This window comes from Phyllostomus discolor, chromosome 13 (assembly GCF_004126475.2).
Source record: "Phyllostomus discolor isolate MPI-MPIP mPhyDis1 chromosome 13, mPhyDis1.pri.v3, whole genome shotgun sequence".
NCBI classification, from domain to species: domain Eukaryota; kingdom Metazoa; phylum Chordata; class Mammalia; order Chiroptera; family Phyllostomidae; genus Phyllostomus; species Phyllostomus discolor.
The window spans coordinates 71125985-71140114 of record NC_040915.2 but is presented as its reverse complement, the minus strand read 5'-3'; the positions used below and the strand labels follow the sequence as shown (position 1 = coordinate 71140114).

At 40.1% G+C, this 14130-nt stretch overlaps 1 pseudogene; it reads right to left on the bottom strand.

The window, feature by feature from the left end:
- Positions 1-471: 471 nt before the first annotated feature.
- Positions 472-9053, bottom strand: LOC114510237 (annotated as a pseudogene).
- Between the last annotated feature and the right edge of the window lie 5077 nt (positions 9054-14130).

Here is a 14130-nt window from a genome sequence, read left to right as displayed (position 1 = left end):
AGGATGATGCCCAAGCCATTGAGCCACATGGGTCAGGGCGATCTCTTTTAGGTAGCATATTTATGAGTCTTTTAAAAATTTCATTTAGCCATCCTATTATCTTTTTTATGTAATAACTTTTATTTAGATTTTTGAAAGCAATAGGATAGATTAATACCGCTGTCTCCAGGATAAGTTGTAAAACTATTTCCAAAACTTCAAGTAAGACACTCCTGCTTAAAGTACAAGGATAATCTGTGTCACCTTAAACCTGTGATAGTAAAGTGAAATATAAATTTTATTTAGAATTAAAGTGAATAATGTTGGCATCACACATGCACTATTAAACTTCAAGAAATATACTGCTAATTTGGAGCGAACATTTACCTGCCCAATTACAACATGTGGACAAACTGAGAAGAGGGGAGCAGGCCTGGCATATGCACCCCATGCAGCGTTAGACACACGGAGGGACTAGCCTGTGATGATCTTTCAGCGGTGGCAAAGGCCAGAGGTGCAGGGGGCGCAAGGGGTACATGGGGCACAGCTGCTACTCCTTGTCATCAGAAGACTCTCAAAGGTGCAGGCCATGAAGCAAGTGTCGGGTCTCTTGGGGACAAGGGGATGCCTTGGCCTCAAGGCCTCAAAGCCCATAAAGCTGAAGGTACAGACAGAGCAGAGCGGCTCTGTCATCACGGTTCTTGTGGAAGCAAGTGCGGGCATGGTCAGCATGCAGCTGCTCCGACACAAACTCGAGAAGAACTGCAAAGCTGCCTTTGCTTCCCTCCAGCAGAGCACTGCCAGGGATGGCTGTGTAGCAGTAGCTGCTTCCCAGCACTGTTTGCCACCTGTGAGCCCAGTCCGGATGCTGAGAATTCCATTCTTGTTCCATTATTAGACATTGGTTTCTCTGTTACAATTCAGCCTGTTATCAGAGTAAAATAAATGAGCTGAAAAACTGTGATCCCTCTTACCCACCCACCTGGGATGCTCAGGGGTGGGTGAGGCACCAGGAGTGCCACTGAGGCCCTGGGCCCAGGTTGCTGCAGCAGCTGAGGGAGACCCTGGAACTCTCCGTGCTGTGAGCAGCTGTACCGGTTTAGGAGCGCAGGGTGAGGCTGGCGTGAAAGCTGTTGCTGGGCTTATTCCCCCTGGTGAAGTGGTGGCTGTTGAGGATCTGCAGCAGGTAGGATTTCACATCTGGCTGCTGGGGTTTGAAACCAGGAAAACCTCTGAAGCACCTCTACCCACTGCTGCTCATTGTTCACCCACCCTGTATCTTTTAATTGTAGCATTTAATCCATTTAAAGTGATTGTTGATAGATGCACAGTTATTGACATTTTATTATTTATATTGAAATTCCTTAGAAATCTCTTTAACATTTCTTGTAATACTGATTTGGTGGTGATTAACTCCTTTAGTTTTTTCTTATCTGGTAAGCTCTTTATTTGTTATTTTAATTTAATTTAAAGTGCAAAATTCAGTGTTTTTAAATTTTTTAAATTATATGTTATTGATTATGCTATTACAGTTCTCCTGATTTTTTCCCCTTTGCCTACCTCCACCCAGCACCCCCACTCCCTCAGGCAATCCCCTTATCCTGGTTCATGTCTAAGGGTCATGTGTGTAAGTTCTTTGGCTACTCCATTTCCAATACTGTACTTGACATCTCCAAGACTATTCTGTAACTACCTATTTGTCCTTCTTAATTCCCCTTTAATTTTAAATGAAAGTGTTGGTGGGTAGAGTAGTCTTATATGTAGGTAGTCTTACAGGTAGGTGCTTTATTTCACTTTAAATATTTTATACTAATCTCTTCTGGCTTTTAAACTTTCTGTTGAGAAATCAGCTGACAGTCTTATGGGAGCTCCCTTGTAGGCAACTGATGTGTCTTTGTGTAGACCTCTTTGGGCTCATGTTGTTTGGGATTCTCTGAACTTTCTGGACATGTATGTGTATTTTCTTCACATAGTTAGGGAATTTTCAGTCATTAGTTCTTCAAATATGCTCTCAGTCATTTGTCTTTCTTCCTTCTAGTACCCATATGATGCAAATGTCATTCTGCTTTATATTGTCTCAGAGTTCCCTTACACTATTATCATTTTTTAAAATTCTGTTTTCTTTTTGCTCCTCTTATTGGATGTTTTGTGCTATTTTTGTCTTACAAGTCATTTATTAGATCCTCTGCTTTATTCTATGTACTTTTGATTCCTTCTAATGTATTCTTCATTGCAGTTATTCTTCATTCTGTTTTCTTATGGTTTAGAAAAAAAACAATCTTTGTTGAAGTTCATGAAGTTTATCTCTTTTAAGCCTATGTCTTTGTTGAAGTTCATGAAGTTTATCTCTTTTAAGCCTATGTCTTTGTTGAAGTTCATGAAGTTTATCTATGCTTTCCCTAAAATCTTGAGCATCCTTTTAACCAGTGTTTTGAATTCTGTATCTGGTAGATTGCTTGACTCAATATTATTTAGTGTTTTTTTGATATTTCTTCTGTTTTTCACCTGATCTTGTGTGTGTGTGTGTGCATGTGTATTCCCCCAAATGGAATTTACTTATTAAAAAATTGTGTATTTATTCTTACATGTTTAAACTTTAATCACTTTGAAAGTATTCTACATTTGATGCAATACTCCTATTGAGACATTTTCCTACTGCTCAAAACAGTTTTTGAACTCATCGATTTTGATGCCTTTTAGTGTTTCTGCTTTTTTGTTTTGTCTCTTCCACATTGGCAAAATGTTTCCGTTTGAGGACTTTTTTCATTCAGGCAAACAAAAAAAGTCACTCAGGGTGAGATCTGGAGAATAGGGAGGGTAGGGCATGGGGGTTGTGCTGTTTTGGGACAAAAATTGCTAAACTCAGTGCAGTACAGACAGGTGCACTCATAAATCACCCATCATGAAATGGGCAAACTGGTTGAAAGAGTTTTCAAAAAAAATTCACCGAAGCCAAATACATCCTCTCACAACAATGCCTGCTGGTACACAGAAACAAATAGGTTCCTAGGACACTTCCCTAGTGGAGTAAGCCTGTACTACAAAGGGCCTGCCCCCAAGAAGATAATTCCTGTTTTTTGGGGGTTCCCCATATACATGTTGACTGCAGTGGGAGGATGGCTTAATGCAGGGGAGATGGCAGCCATTGCTCCAATCTTCACCCCAAAGCCACTCAGCTCAGTTTCTCCCTGTATGTCTTTGGCAACCCTTGAGCTATTTTTTCCTTTATTGGAACCCAAGGTGAGTGCCTGCAAGAATTTGTGTGCTGACCCTTTAAGAGGACACCTGGGATTACAGCTGATTTTCACAACCAGGTGTTATGTGGATGCTTTTTCCTGGCACTGGTGCTCTGAATGGGGAAGTCACGTGTGGGGCTGAGATCTCTCACTGCTAAGGTGTGACTCTGCAGATGAGCTATCTCTTCAGATTCCCAAACACCAGTGCATTTTGTGTCTCTGTCCCTCCAACCAGTCATGATATGGCTTCTTTATATCCTTAGTTACAGGACTTCTATTCAGCTAGTCTTCAGATGGTTACACAGGTTGATTGTTCTATATTTTAATTGTAATTTTGATGTGGTCATGGGAGGAGGTGAGTGTAGTGTTCATCTACTCTGCCATCTTGATCAGATTCCTTGAAATTACACAATTTTCAAATTCCTTTGGAGAGAGTGGCCAGTTTTGTAATATTATCTTTTTATCTATGTACATGATATCTCTTCATTTGTTTTCTTTAACATATCTTAATAAAATTGTATTAATTTCTTCAGAAATGTAATATATATCTTTTGTTGTTATTCCTATACATCATTATTTTCTACTTTTTTGTGGATATGAAGAAAAACTGATTCTATAATTTATATAGAGAGGCAAAAGACCCAGAACAGCTAACACAATCTTGAAGGATAAAAAATGAAGTTGGAGGTCTGATATGACCCAACTTTAAGACTGACTATAAAGTTAAATTACTTAAGACAGTGTGGTATTGATGAAAGAATAGACAAATAGATAAGTGGACAGAATAGAAAGCCCAGTAACACACCAGCATAAATCAAATGACCTTTGACAGAAGAGTAAAGGCAAAACAATGGAGTGAGGATAGTCTTCAACAAATTGTGCTTGAACAATTGGCCATATATATATACAAAAAATGAATTGAGACACAGGACTTGTACCCATCACAAAAAACTAACTTAGAGTAGACCTGAGACCTGAATGTAAAACACAAAACTTTAGAACTTCAAGAAGATGACATAGGAGGAAATGATGACCTTGGCTATGGCAGCAACTTTCTACATACAACACTGAAGGTAAGACAGTCCACAAAAGAAATAACTTATAACCTGGAATTCATTATAATAAAAAACGTATGCTCTGTGAAAGACAATGTCAAGAGAATGAGAATACAAGTCACAGAGAGGGAAAAATATTTTCAAAAGACACACCTGATAAAGACTTGTTATCCAATATATACAGAGAACTTTTAAAACCCAATGATAAGAAAGTGAACAACTGATTAAAAAAATGGGCAAATGACCTTAACAAACATCCCACCAAAGAAGGTATACAAATGGCAAATAAGCATATAAAAAGATGTTCAACATCACAAGTCATTAGGATAGTACAAAATATTAAAACACTAATGAGATATCACAATACACCTGTTAGAATGGCCAAAATCCAAAACACAACACCAGAAGCTGGCAAGGATGTGGAGCAACAGGAATTCTCCATCATTGCTGGTGGGAATGGAAAAAGCTACAGTCACTTTGGAAGGCAGTTTGATGGTTTCTTACGCAATCAAACCTATACTCTAATCACATGATCCAGCAATCATGCTCCTTGGTAGCTACCCCCACCCCCGAAACTGAAAATTATGGCCACACAAAACCTGCATATGGATATTTATGGCAAGTTTATTCATAGTTGCCCAAAACATAGGCAACCAAGATATCCTTTGGTAACTGAATAAACTGTGGTATATATACAGGATAATGGAATATTATTAACACTAAAAAAGAGCTATCAAGCCATAAAAAGATAGGAAGAAAACTAAACTGCATATTACTAAGTGAAAGAAGCCAATCTAAAAATGCTACCTTATATGATCCCAACTATATGACATTCTAGAAAAGACAAAACTCTGGAATCAGTGAAATGATCACTGGTTGTTAGAGGCGAGCGGGAGAGAGGGATGTACAGGCAGAGCACAGAGAATTTTTAGGGCAGGGAACTAGTCTGCATGATACTACACTGGTGGATATATTTGTATAAACCCATAGAATGCACATCACCACCAAGAGTGAACCCTAATTAAACTACTGACTTTGGGTGATCACGATGTGTCAATGTAGGTTCATTAATTGTAACTTTCAGCTCAATTTTGCTATGAACCTAAAACCGCCCTAAAAATAGTTTTTAATTAAAAACTGAATCCAGAAGGGATGAATGGTATACAAGATACAAAGCAGAAAATGGCAGAGAAGCAAGAGTTTAAGTGATACTAAGTGATACTTTTTTAAAATTAAAGGAAAGCATGAACCAGTGGCAGCTGGAAGCTGAGGAGGCAGAGCAGTGAAGCCTCGTATGGAGGGCTGGCCGCCAAAACCAGACCCCGAGGAGATAAAATGGAAGATGTGCAAGGGTGTGATCACCTCCATATGGAAGTTCCACATCAAGTGGCCCTGCTGTGAGTCACTCCTTTTATCTCAAAAACACTGGACGGCATATAAAGATTGGATGTGACATATGGGTGTGTGATGTGTGAACCTGGTTACAATTTCTACTCTGCAAAAGAGTCTGTGGATGATGTGGAGACTCTTTGATTGAATGGACATAGCACTTGAACTTAAGAACAAGCTTGGCTCTGGAAACTGACCTTCATAGCTAAAATGTAAAATTATTTGGGAAGTACAAAAGACATTTTGTGGTTATAGTATGCCCTTGTACCTGTGATGTTCAGCTTCTGTGAATGTTGGTGTAATTTTAAATAATGTCAAACTCCATTTTCGTGCAAGTATTGTTTAAGGGAGTTATGTCTGCAATGATGCTGTCTTGTCAGTCATTTCTTGACCTTTTTACTTCTGTCTGGAGTATATTTGTTGAAGAGCTCCTTATAGTTAGTTGTATTTCATGAAGCCAGTACATACCACCACAACATTTAAGTGTAGGATGACTATTCTATACTTTTAATGAATGTACCAATGAAACAAAGCCATAAAACTTCACATTGAAAGTACGTTCCGCCCTGGCTGGTGTAGCTCAGTGGATTGAGTGCGGCCTGCAAACCAAAGTGTTGCAGGTTCAATTCCCAGTCAGGGCACATGCCTAGGTTGCAGGCCATGGCCCCCAGCAACTGCACATTGATGTTTATCTCTCTTTCTCCCTCCCTTCCCTCTCTAAAAATAAATAAATAAAAATCTTAAAAAAAAGAAAGAAAGTACGTTCCAAAACTGAGCAGACTACATCAAACATGAACATCCACATCTAGATACCTCACAGTGAAATAGCAACATGCACATCAAGGATAACAAGAGAAAATTGACTAGAATTTCTCATTTAAAAAGAGAGATCAGACTACTTACAAAGGAATTGAATTAGATGAGAGCCTACGTGTTATCAACAGCCTTTACTTTGAGTACCAGGTTTAGAGATCAATGAAAAGTGTATGGGAGTGCCCGTCTGTGGGTGTGCATAGGGTGAGGGGGAGGATGAGCAAGAGACAGAGAGGAGGATGGCGAGAGGTTTAGTGATAAAGTGGTGAGCTCCACTTTGCATGACCTAAATGGGAGGCACCAGGGCGGCCAAAGGGACAAGGGGAATGGACAGATCATTGGACCACTCATAGAGTAGCATGGAGCAGGGGATCATGTGGCTGGCTGTGAGACCCACTAATGGGGGATATGGTTGCATCCACACCCTGAACCACCACACAGGGGCCTCAGCCTCGTTCATGTGAATTCTTAAAATGCTTATGGCTCTGCAGGGTGTGAAATAAGGTGGGTGAATGAACCAGAGTTCAACTTGAACGAAGATTAGCCAAAAAAATGGGAATAAGGAGAAAGGAGAACAGCAGCAGGGGAGGCTAGGTAACTGGGAATCAGATGTCAAGCAGGCAGGAGTAGATATTAGAAAACCAGTCTACAGGGAGTAGTGCCTTGCCAGTGGATGAATACTGTGACAAAGGGACCCAGTTCTGCTGTAGGAGAGTTGGCAGGACAGAGGTGGGTGTCAGGTTTTGAGGTGTAGGCCTGAATCAGGAAATGAAGCAGTGTGTGTGGAAAGTAGGGCAGACTTTGTGGTCTGGGTTGACCAAGGAAGTGAGGAGTCCTGTGTTTGGGGTATGGGAAAAGCTACATGTGTTTTGGGGTTCACACTTAGCATATCTGAATACGTAACACTGAAGTAGAAATGGACTACAGAATGTGTGAAGAAGTACAAAGTGGTTGTAGGGTAGGGTGGGCCCTGAGAACTTGTCGGTTCCAAGTCCCAAAGGACAGTGGACCCAAGGACTTGTTTATTTTCTGGCCCGCCATGGATGGCCAGGGATGGGACGGATCTGCGTCAGCAAAAAAAGTCCACAGACAGATGCGTGGTGTGCTGGGGGACTTAAATGCAGGAAGTTTCACTAGGACCTGACTGGACTGATCTCACACGCTGCCCCTGCAGCTTCAAGTTGATTTTGGGCTAAACTTTGGAGATCACCAGGCAGGTAGCATGTTCTGACTAGTCAGCTTCATGTGGCTCACTAAATCCCCTGACAATGCTTCTGTTTATATACAAACAACAAGTCACTTGCAGCGCCAGGTGGTCCAAACGATCTCATTATTTCCTGCTACATGTTGTTTCTGTTCTCCCATGATGCAGGCTGAAAAAACTTAAGTCACCTTTGCTTTCTTCTGTGACCTCGCATACAATCCTTCCTCAGTCCTGTCTGTTCTACCCTGAGGAACCCCCTTCGAGGCCCCTCCTCTCCTCTTGCTGCCAGTCTTGACCCAGATCCTCATGTCCATTCTCCTGCCTTTCTGGAAAGAGGTTCTTACCTGGTTGCCTGCTCCAGGCTCTTCTCCCTCCGATTTCGAAATTTCCCTTTCCCTTACACCCTCATACAGTCAATCAGCCAAACCTTCACCTTCACCTCCAAAACATAGTCCCGGACTGACCACTGCCACAGCTACGCCCCAGCTTCGGGGCCTGTCGCTTCTCATTTGGAGGATAGTTAATAGCCTTACCCTTGCTCCCCGTGATTCCCCATCTCAGCTTGAGTGATTGTTTTAAAATGCAATCAGGTAATTTTACCTCTGCTTTACTCAGAAGCTTCTAGAATTCTGCCACTGCGTGTAGAATAAAATTTGAACTACTGCCCATGTACTTCAAAATGCTGTAAAACCTGGGCCTGCCGACTTCTCTGAGACCATCACAACCACCCCCCGACCCCACTCAGCCCCCTCACACTGACTGACTACTTGCTTTGCTCAGATGTGGCAGGCAGGACTGTGCACAGGTCCTTGTGCTGCTCCCTTTGCCTGGAAGACTCCTCCAGATCCTCGCAAATCTCGCTGCCTCCTACAGCGCAAGTCTCCACTCTGACATCACTTGCCTAGAGAAGCCTTCTCTGACTCTCCAATGTGGTTTCACCTAGTCTTTGTTAGCGTATCTTGCTTTACTTCTTCTTCACAACACGTTAGTATCTGAAATTATCTTATTTATTAATTTTCTTGTTGTCTCCTCCCCTAAAATAAAGATGTCTCGAGGGCAGGGATTAGAACTTCTACCTTCAGCACCTAAAACAGTGCTTGTCAAATATGGTGGTTTTTAATAAATTAATAAATGGTGTTACTAAATTGATCTCAGAGTGAAGCTTTGGGCATGTCCAATCTTAATACAGTGGATTTTTATTGTCCTTCAAGATGCTTCAGAACCTGTTCCACACTTTCTTTACATTCTTATCTTGTGTAATGTCCCTTCCTGTGTCTCGTAACCCACCCAAAGTGGGCGGTGTGTTGTTTCCTGGGTACTCGGCTCTTCCTCCCTTTTGGCTTTCTCTTCAATCAGCTTCTCTAACTCATATGCCATTTCCCACATATTCTCAGTTTTTCTCCTTAAAATAAATCTCGTCCCAATGTGTCCTCATCTATGAGGGTGAGGTATTACCGTCGTCCCTGCCTATGAAGTTTCTTTCTCACTCTGAATTCCATGAGACTTTGGTACTCTTTGTTAGAGTCTTTCACCACAACATCTTGAAATCTGGTACATGTGTCTTAGTAAGTGCCCAGTAAGTACACAGTTGTTAATGGAGAGTAAAATTTTGTGTATCTCTTTCACTTTTCTCCAATGTTTTGAGATATAATTAACATACACCATTAAATGACTTTAAGGTGCATAATGTGTTGATATGATACACTTAAATATTGCAATATAATTACTTCCATAGTGTTGGCTAATATGCCCATCATAATGTAATTATAGTCGTGTAATTACCTTATTTTTTTCTGTGGTAAGAACATTTTAAGATCTACTCTCTTAGTAACTTACAAGTATGTAGTATGATATTGATATCTAGGTCTGCAGAATTTATTAATCTGTTAACTTGAAGTTTGTATTCTCTAATTCTTCCCATTCCCACCCCTAGCTCCTGGTAAATACTGCTCTACTTTCTATTTATACAAGTTCAGCATTGTTAGATTCCACAAATAAGAGATATCACCAGTATTTGTCTTTCTCTGTCTGAATTTTTAATATTTATTTTAAGATTACAGTTGTTGTACATGATTATATTAGTTTCAGGTGTACAATCCTGTGATTAGACATTTATATAACTTAAAAAGTGATCACCCTGATAAATCTAGTATCCATCTACATCATACATCAGTGGTGTCAAATTTGTTTTCACTGGGGGCCACATCAACCTTGTGGTTGCCTTCAAAGGGCCGAATGTAATTTTAGGGCTGTATAAGTGTAATAACTCCTCAACAGTTAAGTGAAGCTTGGTGCCGCCACCAGGTAGAAACAAGGTGCCGGGCTGGATAAAACAAGGTAGAGGGCCAGATTTGGCCCACGGGCCTTGTGTTTGCCACTTGTGCCATACATAGTTATTACAATATTATTGACTATATTCCCTGTGCTGTACTTTACATCCCCATGACTGTTCTTTAACTGCCAATTTGTGCTTTTAAATTTCTTCACCTTTTTTTACCCAACCCCCCAACCCCTTTCCCCTCTGGCAAACATCAAATTGCTCTCTGTATCTATGAGTTTGTTTTTGTTCTGCTTGTTTGTTTTTCAGATTCCACATATAAATGAAATCATCTGGCATTTGTCTTTCTCTGTGTGATTTACTTTACTTAGCACAATACCCTTTAGGTCGATCCATGTTGTCATAGATGGCAAGATTTCATTCTGTTGTACATATGGCCCACTTTTTTATGCGTTCATCTGTGATGGATACTTACGTTGCTTCTCAGCTATTGTAAATAATGCTGCAATAAATATATGAATATATATGTCTTTCTGAGTTATCGTTTTGGGTTTATTTAGATAAATTTTCAGTAGTGGAGTTGCTGGATTCTTCTTTGACTCTTGTTATAGCCTTTGTTTTAGAGTCTATTGTGTTTGATATAAGTATTATTTCCTCAGTTTTTGGTTTTGTTTCCATTTAATGAAATATTTTTTTTTCCTCTCTTTATTTTCAGTCTGTGTGTGTCTTTCAATCTGAAGTGAGTCTCTTGTTAGCAGCATGTGGAAGGGTCTTGCTTTCTTATCCATTGCTCCGTAATTTTGTTGTAAGTCTGATGTGGTTGTGGGTGATTCTGAGTACCATATTTACCTACGTTGTCATCTTGGCCAAAATTCTCTGACTTTTTTCACTTAGTATAAGTCCTCAAGGACCATCCATGTTATTGAAAAAAGGAGGGTTTCATTCTTTCTCATGGCTAAACAGAATTCCATTATATCCCACAGATTCTTTATTTTTTTGTTGGTGGACACTTAGGTTGTTTCCATGTTTTGACTATTGTGGCCATGCTGCAATAAACCTGGGAGTGCAGATGATACTTTGATAATCTGTTTTCATTTTTTGGGCTATATACCCAGAAATGGAATTACTGGATCATATGGTAGTTCTATTTTTTAATTTTGTGGAAACTTTATACTATCTTTCATAGTGGATGCACCAATATACATTCCCACCAAAAGTATACAAGGGTTCCCTTTTATCTACATCCTTGTCAACACTTATTTCTTATATTTTTGATAATAGCATTTCTAGTATATATGAGGTGATATCTCACTGTGCTTTTGATTTGTACTTTCTTGATGATTAGTGATGTGTATCTGTTGGACATTTGAGTCTTCTTTGGAAAAATGTCTATCTAGTTCCTTTGCCATTTTTAATTGGATTATTATTATTTTTGTTATTAATTTATATGATCTGTTTATATATTTTGGTTATTAACCATTGGGAACCAACCTGCCTGGTTTTAGAAGCTGTAATCCTCTGTAGCTAAGGCTGAATAAAAAGACCTTGGGACCATAAGCCACTGAGGAGACAAAGCTTATTTCCCGGGCAGGGGTGCTGCCTCTGCCCCCTTTACTTTGCCCTGCTTGGCCTTGGACAGATGACTGGTTAGCCAATGATGGGTAAAATTTCTTAAGGGAGGGATGACTTAAGACAGGCATGGTCACAAAGGAGACATCAGGGAAGGACTTGGGGGACTATAGAAAAAGGGGGTGATGGACCCTCACCCCTTGGATTTGACATAGCCTGAGTCCTCATTCTGTCTGCAAGAAGTTTCCTAATATCTTGGCTGCCTTACTTCCCCCACCTGACTTAAGCCTGAAACAATGCTGGAGGTGGGTGTGGCCCTGTGCTGGAAAGGGAAGGTTTCCAGGGCAATCAAGTCTAAGAAAAGAATGCATAAAATCCTGTGAAACCGGCTTTGCTAAGAATACTCTCAATTTAATGATAAGTGTCCAAGCATAAAATGAGTTTTTTTTTTTAAAGTTTTATGGCCCTTTGGCTATCTGACCCTGACTCAGAATAAGCCCTTATAGTTCTTTGAATGTTATCTATGGTTTGATCATTAATGCCTGACAATGATTGATGAGCTTTATATATAAGCCCTGTATTCCTATGCAAATAAACCCAATAAAAGCCCATTGAGGAACAGGCTCCTTGCCCTTCTCCTCTGAGAGTTTGGCCACCTTTCCTCCCAGAGCAGATCTTGCCTTGGCAGACTTATTCTCATCTGTGGTAGATGAGGTGGAGCTCCACCCACAGAGTTAACTGGGGGGCTCCACCCACAGAGCCCCCCCTAATTAACTCCTTATCAGACATATGACTTGCAAATATTTTCTCCCATTTTATGGATTGCTCTTTGATTTTCTTGAGTGTTTCTTTTGCTGTGCAGAAGCTTTTTAGTTTGATGTAATTTCACTTAATTATTTTTTACCTTTGTTATTTGTGTCATAGATGTCGTAGCCAAAAAAAGTCATTGCTAAGACCTGTCTCAAGTAGCTTTTCCCCTATATTTTCTTTTAGCTATTTTATGTTTCAGGTCATATATTTAAGTCTTTAATTCATTTACGTTAATATTTGTGAGTTGTATAAAATGAGGTTTAGTTTTATTTTTATGTATGTGATTATCCAGTTTTCTTAATACTCTTCATTGAAGAGACTCTTCTTTCCCCAGTGAGTGTTCTTGGCTCCTTGTCACATACCAGTTGATCATCTACATGAAGTTGGTTTCTGGGCTCTCAACTCTGTTCCTTTGGCCTGTATGTCTATTTTTAAATGTCTGTGTGAGGCCTTCAGCTTTGTTCTTCTTTCTCAGGATTGCTTTAGCTATTTGAGGCCTTTAGCTATTTATGTTTCCTTAAAAAAAAACTTAACTGTCATAGAACATTCTTTGTTTTATTTTTTGTGGATCCCCCTCCTTGCACCATGGCACCTCACATGTTTGTTGAATGAATGAATTGATAAAAATCATTGTTCTCAATTTCAGAGTATACTGAAGTCAAATAACCAATAAACCTCTCTACTACATAAAGCATTTCTTGCCATTCTTTGTCTCTTTGAGCATGTTGCTTTGTTTACATCCCTAGAAATTTTTCTTTTACAATAATGATATCAGTAATTGATGACTATGGTAGACACAACTGCAAGATGATCTCCCAAGACTCCTGGTCCCTGGTGTACCTATTTCTTTTCCTAGTTTTTCAAACAATTTAGGCACTACTCTAGGGGTTGCAGATATAATTAAGGTCCCAAATCAGTTGACCTAGAGGTGGACGGATTATCCAGATGGGTTTGACCTAACCACTTTGAGCCTCACAAAAGCAGAGGTCTCTCTGTTTGGTGAGACACAGACAAAAGTCAGACCCTCAAAGCATGAGGGAATTGGACACACAGGAAGTACTTTGTTGCTGACTTTGAAAATGGAAGGAAAGTGTTAGGGACTGTGGGAGGCCTCCGGGAATTAAGGGTGACCCCTGTATGACAGGTAGCAAGAAAATGGGACCTCAGTCCTACAATCACGAAGAATTGATCCTGACATCAGCAGATTCTTTTCAGCCCCAGAAGGAAACCACAGGCCTGGTCAACACCTGGATTTTACCTAGTCAAACCCTGAGCGAGGAACCCAGAGATGCCATGCCCAGTTGTCTGACCTAAAGAAACTTTGAGATAATAAATTTATGTTATTTTAAGCCACTTACTGTGGTAATTTGTTACTCAGTAATAGAAAACTAATACAGTGATAGTGATGATGAAAGAAATGTACTTCTGGAAAGGATGGAGCAAATAAAGGGCCAGCGAAGCCCCTAATTTTCCGTCTTAATCTTATGATGCAGGCCTTCCTTGTAGTAAGCTCTCCAGTGATGACAGGTCTCAACTCTGCCCCTGGCCCCTTCAGGCAGGTTCTAGAAAAGAGGATTCTGACATGATTAGGAAATGAATGTCTTTGGTCTGTCTGTTTTTTTTCCCCCCCTTTCCTTTAGGCTTAGAATAGAGACATATGCTGTTTCTCCACCGATCCCCTCTAATAAGTGTACCGACCTGAAATAATTGACCTTAAAAAATAAAAACAAATAACTGCTTCCAGAACACCAGTAGGCAGCATTCAGTCTGTCTGGTTGTGTCCTGGGAGTCTCAAAG